We start from the raw sequence: 17,221 nt of genomic DNA on the forward strand, positions 1-17,221 counted from the left end.
ATGCAGAGGGCTAATCCTCTGCCGACACAAACTGACAAGATGCCACTGAAGTTGATGAAGCACCACCAATTTACAGCAGCTGAGGATATGTCACGTAAGGTAATCAGACTTTAAAAGAAATATGATGGCAAGAGTCCTAAACATTTTCAAAACACTGTGCTGTCAGAATAGATCTCAGAGTACAAAGCTCTACTTTGAGAAGTTGTCAGAGACCCAGATGGGTTGCTGATTTTATCCTGCCTGGAACATTGTGCACCCACCTTTCGCCCCTTCCCTATTTTTTTTTTTTTTTTTTTTTTGGTGTGTGTGTGTACCTAAAGACCCTGAAGGAAGTCTCTGATATTATGCCAGCCCCAAAGCTTGGCGTAGAATAGGACAAATACTTTGCTGAGCTTTTTCCTCTATAACTCCTGGTTGCTAGAAATCTCTCTTGAAACATTGCTTTATGATTATGTCTGTAAAGCGTGGAGTTTCAAAAGAGAAAAACAATTTATAAAAGGCAATTAATAAATATGCCAGCACTCCCCAAACTGTTCTCAACACTTCACTCAAAGCGTTGAGACAGAACAACAGCAAAAGTTCCTAAATAGCATGCAACAAAGCAAGACCCGTGGAAAGGTAAAATAACCTGCATTTCTTAGGATCTCTTATCCAAAGTACTTTTCAGACATAGGCATATCATACAGAGATCAGTCATCTAACTCTGAAATATAGCTGCTTTCACATCAGAAGTTATGTAACAGTGCATAATAAGTATAGCAGAGAGAGGAAAATGAAGAGTAACTGTTCTAGTTGAATTACCAAGCAAGTGCTAAGTCAGCAGAATACTAGTTTCTCTAGTTGAGATTTAGTGGAACATTCAGCATTGCATTCAAACTCATGTGGAAGATGTTACAGTATTGCTAATGATTTAGCCCTTGGGTTTATGGCTAAATGAAAATCCAGTACCTTTGGTAACAAAATACCTCTGCCACAGTGTGAGAGGGCTCAACTGCTACCTAGTGAGCCATCAGCATTCATTCTTGAATTGCCTGTACTTCCTCAAAAGCCTCCCAGCTGAGCATCAGTCAGTGACGCCTAGTAAAGCTGAATATTTCTTAAGAGCCACCGTGATCATAGACCAGGCATTAACCTCATTCTCTCACTTCTCTTAGGCCAGGAGCACTCAGTGCTGTTTCTGAGGTAGGTCAGTCAGGCCACAGGATGTTCTCACGCTTACACTAAGGACTGATGGACATTAAGCCCCTTATATGCCAGTGGGATTGCATGGAGAAAGGAGAGATTGTATTTCTGTCCACGAACCACACTAACCAGTTAAGACGCATAATCCCTCCCATCTTCTGGAGCGTCAAGATTCATGCAGAAGTAGCTGGCAGGCCTGCATTCAGGAGCTAGATCTAATCATCAATTATTTGTACAGATGCCTACTGCCACATCCTACACTCAAATTGCACATTAGAGGCAGGACCCTTGCTGCTAAGTGTACCTACATTGCCTGTAAGTGCCTAGTTCCCATCTGTTCGCATCATAACAAACTTCACACCTTTGAATGGACAGAAATTTCTGGTGATGGATTATAAAGGGAAGTCAGCTTTGCTCAAAAGCCTTAGTTCTGGTTGTTTGCTGTTTAAAGTCTTGAAGTACATGAAGTTGTGATTGGTTCATGCTTGGAAGATTTCCTCTGCAAATAAAGGCCAGGAACTGGCTGACTGCCCAGCTGAAGTGCCACAATACAAACACACATAGCTTGGGAAGCATACAGGAGGAGCTGGAAGCCACCATGCTACTAGAAAACCATTATGTAGTTGCAGTCACCAAAAGCTGGTGGGATGATTCCCATGACTGGAGTGTGGCTTTCAATGGGTACAAGCTGTTCAGAAGGAGCAGGCGAGGAAGGAAGGGAGGAGGCATTGCCCTCTACAACAAGAGAGACGGAGAGTGCAAAGAGCTTTCCCTGAATAATAGCCACGATCAAGTTGAAAGCCTACAGATGACAGTTAGAGACTGTGGCAACAAAGGGAGCCTTATGGCTGGTGTCTACTAGAGGCCACGTGATCAAGCAGAGCCTGTTGATGAAACCTTCCTCCATCTACAGGAGGCATCATGACTGTAGGCTCTCATCCTGCTTTGGGACTTCAACCACCCTGACATCTGCTGGAAAAGTAGCACAGCAAGCAGTAGACACAATCCAGGAGGCTCCTGGAATGTACTGAGGATAACTTCCTGAGCCAAGTAATAGACCCCCACCACAGAGATGCGATACTGGACCTGTTGCTCACCAACAAGTGAACTGATTCGTGACATCAGGATTGGAGCTGCCTGGGCTGTACTGATCATGCAGAGGTGGAGTTCATACTCCTGAGGAATGTCAGACAAAGAGTAAGATCAGGAAGCTAAATTTTAGGAAAGCCATCTCCCAGAACCTCCTGGTAAATTGTCCTCAAGGACAAGAGTGCAGAGCTGGCAGATCTTTAGGGAAGCTTTCACTGGGGTACAAGAGCTCTCCATCCCTAGGCAGAGGAAATCAGGAAAGGAAGGCAAGGGACTGGCATGGCTGAATCAGGACCAAACTGATGGTCAAACTGGAAAGCAAGATGAAAATGCACAGGCAGTGGAAGCAGGGACAGGTAACCTAGGAGGCATATAGGGATGCTACAAGGCTGTGTAGGAATGGGGCCAGGAAAGCCAAAGCCCAACTGGAACTGGACTTGGCAAGGGGTGCAAAGAGAAACATGAAAGGCTTTTACAGGTATGTGTAAACAAGAAAAGCAAAGTCCAAAAGGTGTACCTTCCCAGTGAGCAATATAGACAGGCTGGTAACAACTGACAAGGAGAAGGTTGAGGTACTCAACAACTTTTTTGCCTCTGTCTTCTGTGACAGCTGCTCGCCACACAGCCCTCAAACATTTGGTTTGGTAGGAGGGGACTGGAGAAGCAATGTCCCTCCCACTGTAAGCAAAGATCAGTTCATTGACCACCTGGGGAACCTGAACATCCATAAGCATATGGGTCCTGATAAGATGCATCCCAGAGTCCTGAGGGAATTGGGTGACATGGATTGCCAAGCCATTCTCAGTGATATTTGAAAGGAAAAATCACATCAATTTTTAAGAAGAGTAGAAAGAACAACACAGAGAACTACTGACCTGTCAGCCTCACCTCTGTGCAAGGCAAAAATAATGGAATAGATCCTCCTGGAAACTATGCTAAGGCACACGGCAGAGAGGGAGGTGACATGGGATAACCAGCATGGCTTCACCAAGGGGAGGTCCTGCCTGACCAACCAAATGGCCTTCTATGATGGCATAACTGTGTCAGTGGATAAGGAAAGAGCCACTGACGTCATCCATCTGGACTTCAGTGAGGCCTTTGACATGGTACTCTGCAACATCCTCCTCTACAAATTGAACAGGTACAGATTTGACATGTGGACTGTTTGATGGACAACAAACCAGCTGAGAGATCATACCCAGAGAACAATGGTCAATGGCTCAATGTCTGAATCTGATCAGAGGCAAGTAGTATCCCTAGGAGTCAGTACTGAGATCAATGCTCTTTAATATCTTCATCATTTACATCAACAGTGGGATTGAGTGCACCCTCAACAAGTGTGCAGATTACACCAAGATTTGTGTTGCTGTCAACACACCTGAGAGGTGGAATGCCATCCAGAGGCAGCTAGAGATGCTTGAGCAGTGGCCTAAGAGAACCTCATGAGGTTCAACAAAGCCAAGTGCAAGGTCTGGCACCTGGGTTGTGGCAACTCCCACTACCAGTACAAGCTGGGGGATGTAAGGATGGAGCACAGCCCTGCTGAAAAGGACGTGGGGGTACTGCTGGATGGCAGCTGGACATGAGCCAGCAGTGTGCCCTCACAGCCCAGCAAGCCAACTGCGTCCTGGGCTGCATCCAAAGCAGTGTGGTCAGCAGGGAGAGGGAGGTGATCCTGCCCTTCTGCTCTGTGCTAGTGAGACCTCACCTGAAGTACTGTGACCAGATGTGGAGTCCTCAGCACAGGAGGAGACATGGACTTGTAGGAGTGCATCCAGAGGAGGGCCACAAAAATAATCCAAAAGGACGGAACACCTCCCTGTGAAGTCAGGCTGAGGGAGCTGGGGCTGTTTAGCCTGGAGAAAGCTCTGGGGAGCCCTGAGAGCAGCCTTTCAGTATCTAAAGGGGAGCTGTAAGAAAGAAGGGGAGAGACTCTTAAGCAGAGTCTGTTGGTAAAGGACAAGGGGGAGATGGTGAAATGGTTTCAAACTAAAACAGGGGAGGCCTATACTAGATATAAGGAAGAATTTATTTATTACAATAAAGATAGTGAAGCACGGGAACATGTTGCCCAGAGAGGTGGTGGATGCCCCGTCCCTGGAGACATTCAAAGTCAGGCTGGAGGGTCTCTGAGCAGCATAGTCTAGTTACAAGTGTCCCTGTCCATTGCAGGGGAGTTGGATTAGACGCTCTTTAGAAGGTCCCTTCCAACTCAGTTTTATGATTCTGTGAACAGTCCTTCACAGCACTGGAACCAGAGCTTCTCTCACAGGTAACCCCATGCCTCTCTATACCTTCAGAAAGCTTAGAAGGTAGCAGGAGCAAAGACACCAATTTAAACCCTTCTCCACTCAACTTAGGTGCTCTGACTAGCTACTACCCACTGCTCCTTTTGGAAACAGCTTTCTTCAGGAAGAAGTACTGATATAGAAGAGGTCCAAGATAAGATGATGATCTCAGTTAGTCTCATACCAACTATCACTACAAAGCGTGGTAACAGACAGGATTCAGCACTCCCTGCTGTGTCCAGCTATGAAACATATGGCATTCTGGATCAGAAGGCAGCCTAGGCTCCAGAGGGAAGGTATTTGTGGCCTGGCGTGGTTCATAGGACTGCAAAGTGTGATCTGCCTTTTGTCCCTACTAGAAGATGGTCAAGCAGAACCATTTGTGTCCCGCTCCCAGAGAAAACTGCACAAAAATCTGTAATGGTGAGAAGAAAAAGGTGTACCATCATTCTTCCCCCTCATCATCCCCCCCCCCCCCCCCCCCCAAAAAAAAACCAAAAAAACCCACCAAACAACTCACACCCACAGCTGATGAGAGCTATCCTGGCTGTAGGTGCACCTCCTGCTGAACCAGTATCACTGTCTGCCTCTTTCATCTGTCCTTGCCTCCTCCAAGCCCACAGCAGTTAGAAGAAGGCTGCAAGTGGACTTGCCTTATCTTTGCAGTCTGCTTTCCTTCCTTACTCACAGAATATCAATAGTCTGTTTTCCATGGTCTAAAATACCTGGGGATATCATTTTAACCTAGCCAGTGCAGATCTAACTAGTCTGAATTCACCTTTGATGAATAAATAGGAACATGGGATGGCTTTGGAATCAAAGCTATTGCAATCAAAGACTAGACATCTCAACTTTGTCTTGAGAGAGCTGATCTGGAGATGAGAGCCCTTGCAATTTGAGAAAAAGATAGAATTAAGCAACTACTGCATTCCTCTTTCAACCTCCATTCCTCTTAATTTCTCATCTCCACGTGGTTTTTGTATTCCTAAAAGCCATCTCCTTCCAAGCTATTCAGTGCAACACACCAGCCTGAACGCAGGACATACCTCCCCAAACCAGGCAGATTAGTGGGACAGACCTTCACCAGTCAGTTCGCACCAGCTGATAAGAAGTAATTCAATACAGTCTATTCTACAGTGTCTGGCCTTGAGACACTAATCCAGAGGCTAATAAAACAGTAATCCTCTGCTGATCCTCAGGCTCCATTTCCCCCGCTCAGCCCCACATCACTGCTCCTGGCTAGATCAGCTCTCACCACCTTCAATCTCCCCCCTCCCCCACCTCACTCTCTCCTCACTGGTGCAAGATTGTACCTGCCTTTTAGACAGTCCTCATCGGTTCATACTGTGACTTGAGCCTTGCCTCCTGAGTTGTTGCTGCCCCTAAGCACAGGGTATTTCTCTGGATTTTTGTGTTGGTGTTGAGTTTGTCTCTAAACCAATCCTGGTGCCCCAGCAGTAGTTTCCTCCCTCCTGAGTTGCCCAGACCCACCACAGAAGGGCATATATACAGATGAGCTGATGAGAGACCCTGGTTACAACATGGCAGCCTTCATTTACTCTTCCAGGAAGTTGCTCATTTGGAATGGCAAGCCATAAGTCATGCTACTATCATCAGACCCTCAGGTTCACTTGATTTTCCTGTACACATTACTGAGAGCTACAGGTAAAGATGGAGCAAGGGAAGGGGACTTCTTTACTCCAATTTCTAAGACAAAGCAGCACTTGAAAAGAGCTGTTTCAAATCACATGAAGATTCATGGAAGACAGTGGAGCTGCAGTAGTCTCCCCAGCCATGGAATTACTATTTAAAGAGGATTAAAAAGCTGACTATGGTCTTCACTTTCAGTCTGTCCCTCCTGCCTTCCTTTCATCCTTCCCTAGTCTCCAGATACCAAGGAAAATGGTTGCATTCTGAAGGCATACAGGTTGGGGTGTTTCAGTTGCTTCTTCCCCACTAAGAGGGAATAGAAAGCCAAAAGCACAAAAGTCGTAAGCAACAGGATTGCCTCAAAGATACATGAGATCTCACAGCTATGTATAAAATAAATGGTAATAACAAAACCCCACCCAAAAGCCTCCATCACTCAGTGAAGCTTTTCATTGCCATCCATTAATGATCACAGGCACCCAGTCTCAGTGGGAGCCCAGCTGCTGGGCACAAAACTCCTGCACCAGACCTTACCCTCGACCCAAGGGGCAGACCAAAAACACACTCATCCTTCTTCATTCTATTCTATGAGAGAAAGGAAAATCTTAGGGTGAGAAAAAGAGCTGAGGAAGACACAGCAGTGGCTGCCCATCCTCACTGAGGATGCACCACAGCTCCCAGCCAACTCCTGTCCTTCTCCCATTCGAGGGTTCAGATGCGCCAGCAGGGTAAGGACATGACACATCCCTGATGGCCCAGAATTGGCTCCAGGAGGAATCTGGAGCCAATTCTGATCCGAATAAACTCTGGAGTGCAGACATCTGCTAAGAAGGGACATCACCACATCTTGTGGCTCTTGCTAAATAAAACACTAGAATGTTCCTTGCCCCTAGTTGTTGCCTATTTGCTATGCTGTGACCAATAATCAGCATACAACCTCTGAAGCTAGAAAGGATCCCAAAGCACGTGGACAATCCTGCATCCTTCCCACACACCACCATTTCCTTCTGTCTTACAACCAGAAGAATTCATCACTTCTCTCTTTTCCCTGCCAAGCACACAGGAACCTTGCTGCTCTGTCCACATTTCTTCTGGCTACCTGTTGGCTCTGGAGATGACAAATCTGTATCTGATGGACAGGTCACAAGGGGTCGGTCGATGAAACCACACTGCTGCATCAAGATCTGGAGATGTGAAAACAAGGCTGCAACCTCTTCTGACCCCATCACGCACTCCTCCTTGGGGAAACCAAACCTGTGACAGCCATCCTGCATCTAACTGCTCCCCTAGAGATAGCTTCTGTCCTTAAGCACCTGGCTAATTCATTTGAGATTACAGTCACAGCATATGCTTGCTGCAGCCGTGCCTCTCTGTGCTCTTTACAAAGCCCAGGCAGCATAAGGATGCAGCACACGGAGGCAGCAAAGGGGGACAGAGGGAAAGGATATTTGAGTGTTGACCGGGCTGTCCTCCTGACGAAGGACAATGACAAGCCAGGATTCATTGTCCGCAGCTGCTCCCATTTAACTGCTTATGACAACTATTTACAGAAGGAGAATCATGAAATTATCTTTTTTTTTTTTTTGTGCAGCATGCTTTCTTCCAGAGGAGAGGCCAGTGACAGCCACCCAGGGTGCCTCCAGCCCTCTCTTTATACCCAGCTGCCAGAGTCACTGAGTTTGTATGTACACACACACCTCTTCCATCTCAGTACTGACCTGAGAAAGGCTGAGAAAGCAGATTGGAGAAGGTGAGGCACTGAACAGGTTTCCCAGAGAGGTGGTGGATGTCCCATCCCTGGAGACATGCAAGGTGAGGCTGCAGGGGCTCTGAGCACCCTGATCGAGCTGTAGGTGTCTGTTCATTGCAGGGGAGTTGGACCAGACAGCCTTCAAGGGTCCCTTCCAACTCAAATGATTCTATGATTCCATGCTCCTAAGTCAAAGACTGATGAAGATCCTGCTGAATGCTGTATCAGTTTTGGTGACCTGTCACTGGCAGATGCCAACTGAAGCACTGTTAGACTGCTCCCAAACCTCAGCACAGTGCTTATGACTCAGTGGGCAGCTGATCGGGACTGATGTGCAGCATACTTAAGACCAAGAGGCTTCCACCTGTAGAGAGCTGCTATCTGACACTTGAACCACCACCAGGCAAACCAATGCATTAACCAAAATTCCCAAAGGCTGCAGAATAAGTCTGCCTTGACTTCATGCTCACTCCTAGCTTTGGCTGGGAAAGGGACCACAGCTTGGCCATCCTCATCTCATTGACAGTGAGATGCGGCACAGCTGAAACAGGACTTAGGCAGATGGGATTCTCAGGAGAAAGAAACATTTCTTTTCCCACCTTGCTGCTTTCTTCACCTTGGGAAGGACAGCTAAAAATATGAGATTTCACTTTGCTTCTCCCCTTGTACAGGTCTTTATTCTTCCCTGCTTGCTTAGGTTGTGCACACAGAAGCATGCCCCAGTCTCCAGTCTATATTTGCCAATGCTTTGAAACAGTCCTCAAGGGAGAAGTCAAACAGCCTGTGCTGCTGAGCACTGTTGTTTGGAGAAAACAGGCAAGTTGGCTTTGTTGAGCGGTCTCACTGGGCTGCAGCAACCTGCAAGTTTGTTCTGTTCTCAGGGGAAGGTTGGTACTCAAAGATGTTTATTTCCCTTTGTACCCAAGCCATTCTATGAGTTTACATTTGAGGTTTGGGAGGAATACGGACTCCTGTTGGAGGAGCAGGTGAAGCAGTTGCTCTGCTATTTTAGTATTTCACCAACTTCTGGGCTGGAAGAGCCTTCCAGCTATCTTCTCTCCCATCAGAGGACATCAACAACTCTCCAAAAGGCTCAGAAGGATACAGCTTCTTTAAGCTCCCACCCTTAAAGCTAACAAGCAAATCCCTTTGTTCTCTAGTCAGCCCCAGACATCATGCATCAGTTTTTTCCACCATCTCCTCCAGCTTTGGAGTCACCGTGCGAGCATCGTGTGCAGCCACTGATGGATGCTGATGGCCGTGGGTGGGAGGGTGTGTGAGCATGATGATGACCCCTTCTCAGAGGCTCAGCAGCTTAGAAGAATTTTCCTTGAGGGAAGAGAGTGGTACAAGCACAGGATTGTCCCTGTCAGCCAGTTCATTTCCCTTACCTCCATCCAAGTGAGTAGGAGAGAGCTGTCTGCTTGCATTGAAGTGGCTGCACTGTTGTTGAGCCGCAAGCCGGCAAGGCGTTCACTTTGGGAAAAGCATTAAGTGCAGCAGGGCAGCTGAGACCCTTTTAAAACACACTTGTCTTTTGGTAATCACAGTAATAAGATCTCTGGTGGAAAAATCGTACCTAATAAAGAGTTCAGTAAGTCCAAGGAGATAGTCAAAGCTAGACAGGGACTAATTGGTGAAAACCTGAGACTTACTCACTGCCCATCAATATGTTAACCTGTGATATTCCTGATAGAAGAACGTAACTCCAAGCTCCAAAGTTACCAAAGCATTGCTGCTGGGAGGACTGGGAGAAACTGGTGTGTGTGTGTGTGGGGGGGGGGGTAACAGCCACGCTTCCTTCAGAAGGAAAGGGAGAAAGGAACAGATCAGCTATTTCTACATGGGCAATTGCAAGGAACTGCCTGAAGTCCTGCAGTCATTAAGGCTGGTCACCCTGGGTTTCCGTAAAAAGTGCTTCCACCAGGAGATCCAAGCAAATTGAGAGGATGGTTTTGATGGATGAGTGCACAGACAAGTGTGAGCGGCAACACAAGAGGAAGGCCGGATGGCAGGAAAGCACTTCCACATGACACAGGACAAACTACAAGACAGCTTTGGCTGTAGAGTGCAAGGCAGGAGAGACGCGAGGACTTTTGAGCAGTCGCTTAGATAGAACCATATGCACATTCCTTGCCAACAGAGATGCACTGTTTTCCTGCACTATTAAAAAACATTGAAACAATCCCCGCACTTCAGCTGCTCAGGTCAAGAGATGACACTGCTGCCTGGAGGAGTTTTAGAGGAATGCTACCTCCCTTTCTTCAGGGAACACCACCACACAAACCACAGCAAACAGGAAGGATTCACAGCATAACTTGGGGGGGCATGGAACCATTGGTGCTCAGCACCTCTAGCACAAAGTCTAGGATTCATAAAATAACAAATGGAGGTCATCAAATGCATGAAAATGGCCACAAGATTTAACTCTGGGCCTATAGCTCAGGAATACCCATCTCTAAACCCACCTAAAGCACAGAGAAACTGAGATGCAATACTGGGCAAAGAGGCTGCCAGCTCACCCCCCCTACCCCTCTCCCGAGTGCTACACAGGAAGATGAGCAAATTTACCTTTCACTCCTTCCTCCACTAACTGTCTTATCGCCATAGCAACTGTAATCCTAGGTCATGCTGCTAGGAAAATAAATAAATAAAAACGTTGCACAAATGAAGATACACACTATCACCAAACACAGCCTCGGTGGCAGAATCTAATTTCCATTAGAGACATAACAGCGGTTTTGCATAATTATACATATATTAATGCCCAACATGCCCATCTTCAGTTAAAATTCATGAATTCAGTTCTAAATAAAAAGCAATGCTCACTGCAGATTTTTTTTTAATTAAAAAAAAAAGGAGAAAACATTTCCAAAAGCTCAAGTCGTGCTCGCGTGGCAGTTTCTTAATCCTGAGATTAACGAAGAGAGCAAAAAGTAATGATTGAGCCAGCTTTCAAGTAGGAACATCACATAAAACACACCAGGAGAGTTTGCTGCTATCACAAAATGAGAGCAGGAAGGAAATAGTATAGAAGTCAGTAGATGCTGGAGCATACCTGGGACTGAGACTCAAAGGAGGATGTCTCATGGCTTCTCCTGTTTATGCTTTTGGTGAAAGCAGTGCCACAGCATCACACAGAGGAGCAACACACCCTTGCAAGTGGCCAAGCACCAGTCTGGCTTTCATCAGCATTCACAAGAGAAGGTTTGTTTATTTCCTCTGATGGAAACATACCGGCACCAATCAAGGAAATCCTGAAAAACAAAGAAACTCTCTTTTCTCTCCTTTTTTGTCTGCTTCTACCTCCAGCTTCTTTCAGTCCTCATTAATTGTGAATGACCTTGGCCTGGTAGCCAATTCCTCCTCGTTATTGCCAAGTTTTCAAGTGGGTCTTTCTTGAGTGATGGGGCAGCCTTGTTTCTGGATAAATCCCACCTTTCTTAGCACTTGCCACCAGAAGTGACAAGGACTTGGTTATCTAAAGGTATTGGGACTTCACAAAAAATGCTCACGTTTCAGCCATGCATGCAGCTCTAAAGGTGCTCCCAAACACCTGATGTGGCATGTGTTAGACCTGATATTAGAATCACACAATCATAGAGTATCCTGACTTGCAAAGGACCCACAAGGATCATTGAGTCCCACCCCTAGCTCCACACAGGACCACCCAAAATCCAAACCCTCTGTCTTAGAGCTCTGTCCAAATGCCACTTGAACTCCAGCAGGCCCAATGCTATGCCCACTGCCCTGGGAAGCCTGTTCCATGCCCACCACCCTCTGGTGCAGAACCTGTCCCTGACCCCCACCTGCCCCTCCCCTGACGCAGCTCCGTGCAGTTCCCTCGGGCCTTGTCGCTGTCACAGAGAGGAGAGCTCAGCACTGCCCCTCTCCTCCCTGTGAGGAGCTGCAGCTGCCATGAGGCTCTCTTCTCTGGGCTGAGCCAACCAGGGGACCTCAGCCACTCCTCATATATCTTGCCCTCCAGGCCCTTTTCCACCTTTCTAGCCCTTCTTTGGACAATCTCTAATAGTTTTTGTCTTTTTTATGTTGTGGTGCCAAAAATATGTCAAAAATACATGTGTATGTACCTTGTAGGCCATACTTGGCAAAGCCAGCTCTTCCATAACTGCACTATACCCGATCTGTGTATGCAAAACAACTCTGACCTGCCCAGACCACACATGGTTGGGAGGTGCGTGGTCTTCTTTCTCAAGACTCTAAAGCAACATGTATCAGTCTCACCAGCAGAGGATGTAGCAGAAGTGATGCTGAAAACGGGTGGTGGGACTGAGGAAAATGGCTCAGCCAAACAGCTCCCGGTGTGCAAGGAGACCTGCACAGACACCACATCAGAAGAAAGGGGCTTGTGACTGATCTCCCTCCCTGCCCCTGTGCCACCTACGGAGCCACATTCACGAGCTCAGGAGAGACAAGGGCAGAAGGAGAGTGGCATGTTGGAAGGACTTGGGATAAACTCAATGGGCAGCTGAAGAAATGTCCCGGGGAGCTTGTCTCTGTTCCACCGATGCAGTCCCCCCTTTCTCACACACCAGCTCCCGCACCTTTGATAGTGGTTCTGTATCTCAGGGATGTTTTGTCACCTTGTGGTGGCTCCCACGGTGCCTGCCCTCACAGGAGGGTGACAGTAGCAGGAAGCTACAGCTCTGCTGGGGACCAGCCAGGATGGTCTTCATCCTACAGACGTAAGTACCAAAGTGCCCCAAGAAGAGCGGAGCAGCAAGGACTAACGTGACATTGCCCCTCCTTCCCTTGGGGGAAGAAACCACAACAGCGGGACATTTCAGCCTGCGGTTGAAGCAGAGGGCCCTCCCACCCCTCACTCTCATGCATTCATCTCTCTCTCTCCTGCACACACTGATTAAAACCACACTCATTGCTAGCGTCTCGGATCAAGCACCTGGTCTTTTAATTGCTGCAATGAAGGGGACGGATGGAGGCGATTCTGAGGCCAGCAAAGCAGAAAATTAGCATTTAGTGTGAAAATGATACCACTGCATCATCACCAGTGCAAAGCAAACAATGCAACTGGACAGGCTGCCTCCTTCCCACCTTACCTGCACATTCAGAGCCGATGGGTGCTGCACCCATGGGGCTGCTGTCAGGGACTTGATGAGCCATCAGGACTGGTGATGAATCAGATTTATATACTCACTTCTGAGATAATTCTCCTTCAAATGTCAAAAGTGCCACTTTAGCTGCCGCATTGATTCCTGCAGGGTTTACAGAGCAGAAAAATGCAGCAGCAGCCAGCAGGAGGCTGGAGGGAAGAAACCCGTACCTGCAGGGCATCCCTCGGGGCAAATCAGCCCAGTCTCAAGCCAGGAGCCAGATCTTCACCTCCTCCAGACCCTTAACTATCTTTCCCCATCGTTAGTGCAAATTCCCCTCGGGCCTTTCCACCTTTTTGTTACGCAGGCTGTATTTTTGCCTGGTTGGACACAAATAAACATTATGGGCACTATATCCATCCAAGTACAAAAGGGAGGGCTGCTTCCCAGCCAACATGGGATGGAACCAGCAGCCCCAGCCCTGGGTGGAGGCAAAGGCTCTGTAACAGGCAGCAAGCAATACAGCGTTGTTGGTTACTTTTTTTTTAGTTTTAATTTTCTAATTTATTTCCTATGTCTGGGATTAATATAACAGCAGAAACTAATCAGTGGCCAACTGTGATTAACAGTCTTTCACATGTTATTAACTTTGTGCTCAATGGGAGGTCATTTTTAAAGATTTGCAAGAAAGATAAGTGTACCTTTAGGTGTGCACGTGTGGGGAATATATAAGTAGAGAAAACACATACACACACAAAAACAGAACTTTTATCCAGGCCACCCCTTGACATTACTCTTGACTCTTTCTTAGAAATACCTATTATTATCCAGCATATGCGTAGCAGATTGTATCTCTAAACAAACCCCTCACAAGGCTCAGAGGTAGGAGAAGTGTGTAAATGGGAGCGTAAATTAACTGTGACTTCTTAATTGAGAGGAGAAATGGGGTCATCTGCTTTCATTGCTATCATCCCAGCAAGGATTAGAAGCAGCTAAAGGTGACAGTGATTGTTTTAGAGGAAAGCCCACCTGGCACTTCATATCTCAAGCTGTGGTAGTTCAAGGGCAAGGCTTATCGTGAGGACTGGCAGGTAATAAAGATACTTGCCTGTGCACATATCACGTACCTTAGGTTCTTGTGTGATGCTTCCCCTTGTGTGTGGGCTGAAGTGTGCTGGCCTCCAGGAAAATTGGAACAGACTGCTCAGAGAAGCTGTGGGTGCCCCATCCCTGGAGGTTCAAGGCCAGGTTGAATGGGGACCTGGGCAGCCTGAGCTGGTGGGTGGCAGCCCCACCCACAGGACAGGGTTGGAAATGGGTGGGCTTTAAGGTCCTCTCCAACTGATTCCATTCTATGATTCTATTAAAATGTTCTCGGAAATGCATTGATGTGGGGCACGTATCCTGTCATCTGTGTGATCCCACCAGCTGCGCAAGCTAAAGGGAAGAACCCTGATTGCTGAGACAGCTCCTTGAGCAGGAGAGACGCTGCAGTGTGATGGCTGGGCTGCTGGGTTTGATGGGAGTGAGAACTCGTCGCCTGTAAACTGAGCACATCTGCTCTGGAAGTGGCCGGGAGGCATAAATATTGTATATCACATTGCCAGCTCTTGTTCAAAGTGTGTCAGGATCCTAGTAGAAATAAACATGGGGCTTGGAAATATGCAGAAGGGAAAAGTGCTAGAAGAAATATATATATCAAAATGAGAGGGAAGAAATGAATAATAATTCAAAGATACTGAGATACTGAGCTCCTACTGGAAACCAGTGCCTAGCAAGGAACAAAAATAACATGGAAAAACTGAGAACTAAGGCTCATCTCATAAAATAAAGTATTCATGAAGACCAGAGAAAGGAATATTTGGAAAGTTAGATCACATGCAAACAAACTGATCTGGATGGCGTACATCCAGGGGCCTGTCTTTGCAAAGCACCGAGCACCTCCTACAAGGTGTGCTGCACGTTTTGTACTGCAGCCTACCAGAAAATCTGCAGGGTTTAATCTTCCTCCTCTCTATGAAGTTCTGGTAATTAGAACAAGTAAAGTGAAGCTGCTTTACCACCACATCTCCATAATAAAATTTTGAGTTTTCAGTTGGCAATTGGAAGCACATTGTCCAAAATAACACTCTGCTTCAAACCATTGCAGCTATACCTTTTGCTCTCATTGTGGGTGCAAAGGACATCTCCTGTGATGCCTCACAGACATCTCACTGGAAGAGGACACAGAATCATTAAGGTTGGAAAAGACCTCTAAGATTATTTAATCCAACCATCAACCTATCCCTGTGACCACTCTATACCATGTCACTCAGTGTGACATCTGCCCTTTTCTTGAACACACCCAGGGACAGTGACTCCACCACTTCCTTGGGCAGCCTGTTCCAGTACTCCACCAAATGCACAGCGCTACTGACTTTCCATGATAAATAACTGTGCACACTGATCAGTGCTTCTCATGTTTTTAAGCTAATGGTAGCTGGGGTGAGGAAGACAGATGAAGATGGAGGAGCCAGGAGAAGTAACTCCAGCAGTACACCTTGTTCATGTGGCAGCTCTGGGAAAGGGTCCCTGGGCTTAGAAAAAATACTGAATAGTGGTGCATTTTCCATAGGCAGGTTGGAGCAGGTGAGGAGTTTGGTTGAAAGAAGAGGTGGGAACCACTCTGGATGGGTGCTGCTTTACAGATGCAATGAACTACACTGAGCTGAACTGAAGGATGTGGCAAGAAGGTCAGGAGTGGTGTTCCCCAGGGGTAGGTACTAGAGCCCATCCTGTTTAATATCTTTGCTGATGATCTGGACAAGGGGGCTGAGTGCACCCTCAGTAAGTTTGCAGATGACACCATGTTGCGGGGAAGTGTTTGTCTTCCTGAGGGTAGGAAGGCCCTACAGAGGGACCTAGACAGGCTGAATCAATGGGCTGAGGCCAGTTGTATGAGTGTCAACAAGACCAAGTGCAAGGTCCTGCACTTCAATCACAACAACTCCATAGAGAGCTAAAGGCTTGGGGCAGAGCAGCTGGAAAGCTGTACAGAGGAAAAGGATCTGGAGGTGTTTGTTGACAGCTGGCTGAACATGAGGCAGCAGTGTGCCCAGCTGGCCAAAAAGTGGGCATGGTGGTGATGGGCTGATGGTTGGACTAGATGATCTTAGAGGTCTTTTCCAACCTTAATGATTCTATGGTTCTAGGAGAAAATATACACAGAAGGCTTAGCAAAAATTGATGAAAGGAGGTGGAGAAACTGGATGGCAAAGGTAAGATGAAAACAGTTAAATGCATCCAGCTTGGCAGTGCAGGAACTGAAGAAGGACACAGCAGCAGCATGTGAGCATAAGGAGGAGCTTGGCATCACATAATGATGGATGAGGATCCATCAGGGTGAGGAGGTGCTTTTGGTGGCAGGTGGAGGGGAGAGAAGGGCATGAAGGAGGCATGGCAGTAGGACAAAAAGGAGTGATCTTGGGCTGGTGACAGCAAGGAGCATCCAAACAGAAGTTGCTGCAAAGTGGTCCCCACTGGGAAGTGGGAGTATGGGAGGCTGGGCACATCCTAGGTTGCCATCAGGTGTTGTCTGGAAGGTGGGCGGGTGATGATGGAGGTTTTTGCCAGTGCTGACAGCTGGGCAGACCTGGGAAATGCAGGAGAGAAAGCCTGCAGCCCACCCCACCACAGGAAGCCCCAGCAGATACATGAGGCTCTTGCTGGGTGTTAGCATCCTGTGTCCTCCTTGGGAAGGATGGATGTTTCCTCCTTCTTCTTCAAGCAGTTGGTAAATAATTAAAAGAGAGAGACAAAATATTCTCTAAAGATAACCTAGTCTTCTGTTTCCATGGCAACCTCCTTCCAAAGCCAGAAGCCTTCTGCTCAAGTCATACAGCTCAGGGTGAATGTCCTTGCAGGGAGGCAGAGGCTGTGGCATGACCCCAGCAGGAGGTGAAGGGGAGAACTCACACGGTGCAGAAGGACTGCCACAATCCCCAAACCATAGTGAAGCAAAGATTTCCCCTTGCAACTCACTGCCAGAGGGTACTGAGAATAAATGGACATAACATCCTGAGGGCTGTAAGTCACCCCATGAGGCCACCAACACTGCTTTTCCCACTATGACATGGAGACATGGAGCTGTCACCCTGGAACAGTAGCAGGATCCACAGGACAGTGAGGAACAGTGGTGCAGACACTCAAGG

The 17,221-nt window shown here is 47.3% G+C and overlaps 1 long non-coding RNA gene across 1 annotated transcript in view; it reads right to left on the reverse strand.

Annotated features, from left to right (window-relative positions):
• Nucleotides 1-11,847, reverse strand: part of LOC110392496 — a 32,823-nt gene extending 20,976 nt beyond the window's left edge. Inside the window, exons 1-2 of the long non-coding RNA XR_002434430.1 lie at nt 11,769-11,847; nt 11,018-11,216 (exon numbers count right to left, since the gene is read on the reverse strand). This is a non-coding gene — a long non-coding RNA (uncharacterized LOC110392496). The remainder of the gene's footprint in view (nt 1-11,017; nt 11,217-11,768) is intronic.

Source organism: Numida meleagris, chromosome 1 (genome assembly GCF_002078875.1).
Source record: "Numida meleagris isolate 19003 breed g44 Domestic line chromosome 1, NumMel1.0, whole genome shotgun sequence".
Lineage (NCBI taxonomy): Eukaryota > Metazoa > Chordata > Aves > Galliformes > Numididae > Numida > Numida meleagris.